The sequence below is a fragment of the Eleutherodactylus coqui genome, chromosome 3 (genome assembly GCF_035609145.1).
Source record: "Eleutherodactylus coqui strain aEleCoq1 chromosome 3, aEleCoq1.hap1, whole genome shotgun sequence".
NCBI classification, from domain to species: Eukaryota; Metazoa; Chordata; class Amphibia; order Anura; family Eleutherodactylidae; genus Eleutherodactylus; species Eleutherodactylus coqui.
Genome location: NC_089839.1, coordinates 279,667,471 through 279,675,661, shown reverse-complemented (window position 1 = coordinate 279,675,661; position 8,191 = coordinate 279,667,471).

The window sequence follows — 8,191 nt, the reverse complement described above, 5'->3', positions numbered from 1 at the left end:
GTATATATGTGTATGTGTGCATGTGTATATATTTATGCGTGTGTATGCATGTATGCGTGTATGTATGTATGTATGTATAGGCCTCGGGGGCACGGCGGCAGGCTCGGGCGGCACAGCGGCCGCATCGGGGGCATGGCGGCAGGCTCGGGGGCACGGCGGCAGCATCGGGGGCATGGCGGCAGGCTCGGGCGGCACAGCGGCCGCATCGGGGGCATGGCGGCAGGCTCGGGGGCACGGCGGCAGCATCGGGGGCACGGCGGTGGGCTCCGATGTCCGGCGGTGGGCTCCGGGGCCAGGCGGTGTGCTCCGATGTCCGTCGGTGGGCTCCGGGGCCAGGCGGTGGGCTCCGGGGCCAGGCGGTGTGCTCCGATGTCCGGCGGTGGGCTCCGGGGCCAGGCGGTGGGCTCCGGGGCCAGGCGGTGTGCTCCGATGTCCGGCGGTGGGCTCCGGGGCCAGGCGGTGGGCTCCGATGTCCGGCGGTGGGCTCCGGGGCCAGGCGGTGGGCTCCGATGTCCGGCGGTGGGCTCCAATGTCCGGCGGTGGGCTCCGATGTCCGGCGGTGGGCTCGGGGGCCGGGCGGTGAGCTCGGGGGCCGGGCGGTGGGCTACGGGGCAGGGCGGTGGGCTAGTGGGCTACGGGGCAGGGCGGTAGGCTAACACATCACCTCCGACCCCTCACTTACATGGGCGGCTTCTCGGCTGGGCTTCTCGTCTCCGCTCGGCTGGGCTGGGCTTCTCGTCTCCGCTCGGCTGGGCTGCTGAAGTTTCTGCACCTTTCTCTAACAGAGGATGGTAGCAGAATGGCCCTCCAGCGCGCTCCCGAGAGGTTACAGCTCGTCTGCGCATGCGCAGAAGAGCTGTAGCGGCTAACACACTGAAGCGGCTCGCGCTGAGCAGAAGACCGGACTGCGCAAGCACATCTAAAAAAGCAAGCCGCCAGCGAATTTATATGGAACCATGGAGACGAGGACGCTAGCAACGGAGCAGGTAAGTGGAATAACTTCTGTATGGCTCATATTTAATGCACGATGTACATTACAAAGTGCATTAATATGGCCATACAGAAGTGTATAACCCCACTTGATTTCGCGAGACAACCCCTTTAAGGCTGTACAGCTCCGATGTTGGAAGATGTCCATCAGGATTCTCTTACTGTATATTGCCAGCCTCTCTGCTGTCGGAGCCTATTCAAAGTGTCACCTCATGCAGTACTGGCTTTAGCCAGCATATAGCGCTGTTGTATAATGGCAGAAAAAGAGTAAGCCCCCTAGGAAAACCAGGATACAAAATTGGATTGGAAAGGGTTAAACCATCGTGAAACTCGGCCCAATATCATGCCACCAACATGCAATTTCCCCACGTATGCGAGACGTTTTTGTATTAAAAAGTGCGTCTGTCAAGACCGGCAAGTGTTTCCCATTGTTTTCAATGGAAAACCTTGCATCGCACCACACTCTTGTGCACGTCACACGTCAAGCAATGCTTTGCCAGCCCCATTAAAAACAATGGGCGAGGCATTATGAGGGAAAGCCCAAAGATAGGAAACGCTTCAATTTTATTTCCCACACCGCGATGCAAAAAATTGCTCATGTGTATGACCCCATTCAAAAGAATGGGATTCGTATTCGTGCGTCTCACAACACACAAATCTCGCACGATATTCTCGCGGTCATGTGAAAGCAGCCTAAGAGAATGGAAGAGAGAGCTGGATCCAAGAATCTGACATATGTTTGTGAAAAATACTAGCATGCAACACCTTTACACCTTATGTGACCTTGATAATCCCGTCCGCATAACAGAATAAAACAAAACCGTTGATTTCAGTGGTTTTGTTAACGCCTGCTAATTCTACGGGCAAGAAAAGATAGGACTTACTCCATCATTCCCGCTCATAGTGAATACTACATGCAGGAAATATAGGGCAGGACCTATCTTTCCGCAATTTTTTTTCAAACTCCGGCGCTATGGTACGGAGCTTGGACAGCCAGCGAAAAAAAAGAAAAACCTCATTCATGCGCATCTACGCTCCGTATCTACCCTTATATAGATTAGTAGATGGCAGACACACTAGAAGTTCAGTTTTCGAAAGATTCACTGCATACGCATCTGCGCTAGAGATGAGCGAGTATACTCGCTAAGGCACATTACTCGAGCGAGTAGTGCCTTAGCCAAGTATCTCCCCGCTCATCTCTAAAGATTCGGGGGCCGGCGCGGGTGACAGGTGAGTTGCGGCGGGGAGCGGGAGGGAGCGGGGGGAGAGAGGGAGAGAGAGAGATCTCCCCTCCGTTCCTCCCCGCTCTCCCCCGTTGCTCCCCGCCGGCCCCCGAATCTTTAGAGACGGGCGGGGAGATACTCGGCTAAGGCACTACTCGCTCGAGTAATGTGGCTTAGCGAGTATACTCGCTCATCTCTAATCTGCGCCATCTCTACTCCGTGACATTGACACCTCCCTTTTATAAATAAATGACCCTGTTGTACATTGTAGATATTATTCCAAGCTGTAGATAATTAATAATATGCCGATTGATGGCTCCTAATTCTCTGTAGACAATACCAAGTATCGACTTTTATAATATTATCTATTGTCTCTTATAGGAAGTGTAGATTGTCAGATCTGAAACACAATAGCCGGGGACTTTGACTGCCGTTTAGACCGTTCGCCTCGATTATATTGCCTTCACTATTTCTCTGCCTTCCTCCACTTGCGCACCACTATGCCACTATTCATCTGATAAAGAAGATGTTATCCTCATTGAAACGCCCATTCCAACGTGAAGACCCATTCACGATATACCGAGCCGCAGCTACTTAATACATCTCTTTCTCTCCTTGTGTTCAGATTGTCTTTCAATCTAATCACCGTATAACAATGTGCGCTTATCTCTCACTGCTTCCCGATCCTTTATTCCAGCACATTCCGGAGGAATTTCTCATTCTCATGTTTCCATTATCTTATACCGTTTAACCGTTTCATGGCACAGATTAAATCACCATACCTTTGCAGAATATAAGGATATTCTGATGCATTTATAGGAAGAGCAAAATCCCCTAAGTCTTGTGCGACGGGGGTCAAACTATCAAATATTATGGATTGTTGGATATTCCGGATAGGCATATAGTTGTATATGTCCATGGCCAATCCAGTCAGCTCTATGGGACTGCCAGATATAGATGAGTGTAGTGCTTGGCTATCTCTAGTAGTCCCATAGAGATGAGTGGAGTAGCAGCTGACTTGGGCAGCCGCTGTTCCATTCAGATATGGGGACATGGACAACTGTTCTTGTGATCGGCGGGAGTCCCAGCATTGGACTCCCACCGATCAGATAGTTTTTCACTGTTCTATGGATAGAGGTGTGTTTAAAAGCTAGCACAACTCCATTCTTAACATTGTTGTATAGTTCTACTACCAAACTACATAGCATTGCCAGTAGTCTAGTAGTGCCAACGTAAATACAGTACTATCATACCATGTTCAAGTAACACCAACGTATCATACCATACAACAACCAAACAGCCATGTACTGAAAGTTATATCAAGTGTAACTGCTGAAGATGAAATAAAAGGATGGAGTAAACTCAAAAGGCGTCAAAAGCCTGAGTCCTAGGTATAGGCCCAGGGTTATAGAAGGGGGAAAGAGACATTTTATTTGTATAGCGCCAACATATTCCACAGCGCTTTCAGGTAATTTATTTTATTACCCCCCAGCAAGCTGGGTCCTCATTTTACCGACCTCGGAAGGATGAGTCAATCTTGAGCCAGCTACCTGAACTGTGTGGATTGAACTCACAACCTTCAGGTTGTGAGCGAGAGCTTAACATTCTGCACCACACGAGGCCCTATAGAAAACAAGCAATAGAGGTGCTGTCAACTAGGTGGCCCCACCTGAGGTTAGATATGTGAGTATAGAACACTATAGTTACACTTAAAGTCTAATTGCACTTTCTCTAAACTTTTGACATGTCATAGGGACCTGTCAAAAGTTTTCAACACTGGGGTCTGGCTACTGAAATCCCACCAATCGCTAGAATGAAGCAATGGGAGCGCTCCTCTGAGAGCTGTCTCCTCTTACTACAGTGGCTGTAGATGGGCTTACAGACTTTTTATAAAGAAACTTGGACCAATATTGCTCTTGTAAACACGTGACTCAAGAAAAATGCCTCACATCATATTGATGCACATGAGATTTTCACACGTGTGAAAATTGCATGCTGTTACAATAGTGAGGGCTTCGGTAGACGAGCGTAGGCATATATATACGCTTGCGTGATGCAATTGCGCTGTGAAGAGAGCACTCTCGCCATCTGTAGCGCACGTATCCGCACATTCTATTGTACTTTTCTACACTGCCAGGCCCGTTCACATTAGTCATTAGTGTTATTGATTAATACCACGAAATTGCACACCCTATGGTTCCTTGGGTGCGCAAATGGCAATTGGCTCCAATGGAAATTAATTGGCATCTCTCGCAGAATCGTTCTGATGAACAGGCGATATACAATCAAGCAAATTACAGAAGAATACAATGCTAGTGCTTCAACTCGCATCACACTGCACAACTCGTTGTTCTTCAGCATGGATGGGCTATAACATCAGACACCAGTTCCAACTCCATGACTGTCTAAGAGAAAACAAAAGGTGAGACCCCAGTGGGTAAAAAGTGCAAAAATTATATTGCTTAGCAGTGAAAAAACATCGCCTGGTCAGATGAATCCAGATTTCTGCTGCACCATGCTGATGGGAGGTCAGAATTTGGCACAAGCAGCATGAATCGATGACCCCTTCCTGTTCAGAACATGTCAGCACCTTCATGGAATCTGTGCCAATTTCAAAAAGCTTCCTGTCCATGTAGTGGCCCAGAGTTAACGCCCCCCCCCCCCATAATGTTGAATGTATTGTGCATTTGTATTGTCAGTGTCTTCTATGTAGTATGCATCTGTGATGTGTATTGCACCTCTGCAGCACTGAATGGGTTAATGTTTGGGTTATGTCTGAGAAATGTATCTTGTTGTGTGTCACATGATCATGTTTTATATATGTGTATGCAAAGTGTCGTGCAACAGTCTTCTTGCAAAAGTCAGTCTGCGAGTCAGTCTATGCAAGTGAGTTGTGGAGAAAACTTCTGCTGAGTAGGAGAAACTGTGGCTCATCTTGTGAGGATCCCCAGGATGGAAGAGGCTGAGCAATGGCCTGATGTGTGCCCTGGGCCCAATTAACCCAGGCCTCCTTGCTATTAATATGGAGGACCGAGAGAGAGTGTGAGAGGAACCGCGCAGGCAGTGCTGAGTGCTACTTCTAAATGTGAGTGTTGACCGGTGAAGAGCTGGAGAGAGAAATAGAGTGGCCGGGAGCAGAACCCCGCAGATAACTGGGACTGTGGCTTCTTCTGCCATCCCGTGAATCCTCCCTATCACACCACTACCTTGTGTGTGCACCTGTGTTACATCCTCAGAGGCCAATATTCCTCTAAAATGATCTCAACAACCAGTGGAATTTATGTCACAAGGAACTCCTGCTTTTCTAGAAGCCTGAGGGACCTATCTCATGGGATGGAACTAGTCCACACGGATATTTCAGCATCACAATGTTATCCCTATAGGGGTTGAATTTCATTCTGTTAAAATCTGCGCATCTTAAGTTCAAAACTACAAGATTAAAGCCTCCTTTAAATGGATGCATTTGCATGCATATTTGCGCATCATAACATTTACACACGCACTACAAAGATAATAGAACTTATTGATGTCAATGTGTTCTTTCACATGAACCATTTTTTTAGACGGGGGTCTCTAATGAAGTATTCATTCTGTGTATATTGTATATGTTATGATTTTTTTTAGTTTCTCTTTCTTTCTCTGCACAATTTTTGAGCTAATACATATCCCCTTTAACATGTTATACCTTACCCTTCGTCCCCTCGTGTACCTCCCCTCCCTTCCTCTGCACTTCTCTCATTTTGCTCCTGTCTTCAATGAGTTTTATTATTTTGCTTAGGCCCTGGCAGTAGCAGCAGTTTTTTGACAGGTAGATGGGAGACAGATGGGGCTTGTGAATTATGCTTCTCCCTCTCCACTCAAACTGACACCCTTAAATGCAGGGTGTCACTACCAGCAAAACCCTGGCTCTGCAATCTAAACAGGCGACGTCTTGCTAGTACAAGAATGCACAGCAGTCGCTTCTATTTGCACCCTGCAAATATTGAAGTCTGGTGCAGCACAAATAACCCGCTGTTTGTAATGCTCAATAGCGAAAAGAGTTTTTTTTCTATTAAAAGCCATAGTCATCGGCACCTAAAGTGATAGCTGCTTATCACACAGAGGGGGCAAACTCATTTTTGCTGGACAGGATATTTGAGCTGCCTATGTCTCTGGCAATACTGAGCTCTATAGGCCGATAGAGAGGAAGAGTTCAGCGTGACCTTGACTATGCGGAATCTGTTGGAAAGCAATGCTGTCAGTCAGCGTTCTGCCATATGGATCATTTGACTTTATAAAGTGTAAGGAAGTCCTGTCACAGTGGCTGGCCATCGTGCTGTCTCCCGCAGATAAAGTCTCTGTCTTCTGTTTGTTTCCATGGAACGAGGTTTTTTACTTTATTAAAACGTGTCTAAAATGAATTTATTATCCATATCGATCATAAAATCAGATACTTGTCTTTTTCGAGATGCTTCTGTGCCAAAGTGACATCTCCCTGGGAGAAGCTGAAATTGCCTGTAACATGATCATCTCCTCGCCAGACGTGGATAGTAGAACTTTATGTGGAAAATAGCAAAAATAAATGTTCAAAGTACAACCTAAGGCAACAATTAAAAATTCATTTCTTCCTAGAATAGGATCAATTAACACAACCCCCATCCCACCCTTCACTCAAAACATCTTGCTTATTAGGGTCCCACAATCTGAAGACCTTAAGGTATCCCCTGGCAAGACTGAGCACTGTGCCTAAGGTAGTAAACTGCCATGACTGCAAGGGGCACCATTCCTGATTGAAGTTCCTGGGCCAAAATGCTAAATCTTTAAAAGGACCACCACCCTCCCCCCCCCCCCCCCCGCGCAATGTGCCATTTATTATACTAGCATCTTCTTATGCCTCTAGACTACACCATTAGTAATCAGTAATATAGCGCTCCTGCAGAACACACTACCTTTTCTTGTGATTATCTCTTCCTTGATACAAGAAGATGATATGTATAACCACCTGCTCACTTGGAATTTCTTTTCGATTACTGACAGGGTTACTGATCGTGATCATCCGGAGGGTAAAATCGGACCAATTTTTCACAGAAGCAGATAGACCTGAATTTTGGTGAAAATCAGCTGTACCATGACGCTTGCTGGACAGTTGTTCTTCCTTCTACTATCTCCTCCTTCTTCTACCTCTTCCACCTCCAAAAGAGAAGAAGAAGAAGGTAGAAGGAAAATAAGAAGCAAGAGGAGGAGGAGAATTAGAATAAGATTGACTTTTTTTTCTACTTAGACTGCTACAGAGAGGAAGAAGCTTGGTGACTCAGTAGCCAACACTGTTGCCTTGTAGTGCTGGGATTCTAGGTTCACATCTAAACACTATCTGCATGGAGTTTGCATGTTCTCTTCTTCTTTTTTCTTCTCCTTCTCCTTCTCCTTCTCCTTCTCCTTCTCCTTCTCCTTCTCCTTCTCCTTCTCCTTCTCCTTCTCCTTCTCCTTCTCCTTCTCCTTCTCCTTCTCCTTCTCCTTCTCCTTCTCCTTCTCCTTCTCCTTCTCCTTCGGAAAGGCAGAAGAAGTGTGGTAGCTCAGTTGTTAGCACTGCTGCTTTGCACTGCTTGACTTCTAGGTTCAAATCTGTCCAAGGACAACATCTGTATGGAGTTTTAATGTTCTCTATGCATTTATGTTTCTCCTTCTCTGGAGAACAACTGTGGTGGCTCAGTTGTTAGCACTACTACCTTGTAGTGCTGGAGTTCTAAGATCAAATATGATCAAGCGCAACATCTATAAGAAAATTTTCAAAGTCCGTGGAGATGTTGCCCTTGATAAAGATTTGTACCTAGGACCCCAACGCTGCAAGGCATCAGTGCTTACCACTGAGCCATGTTCCTTGAAGAGGCACTACGACCATGATGTGGGGCTGTATTTCCATGCAATTTTGGTGCATTTGACAGTATTAGGGGCCATCCGGAGGCCAAATGAGTGAACCTACTTTTTACTCCTATTGTCTT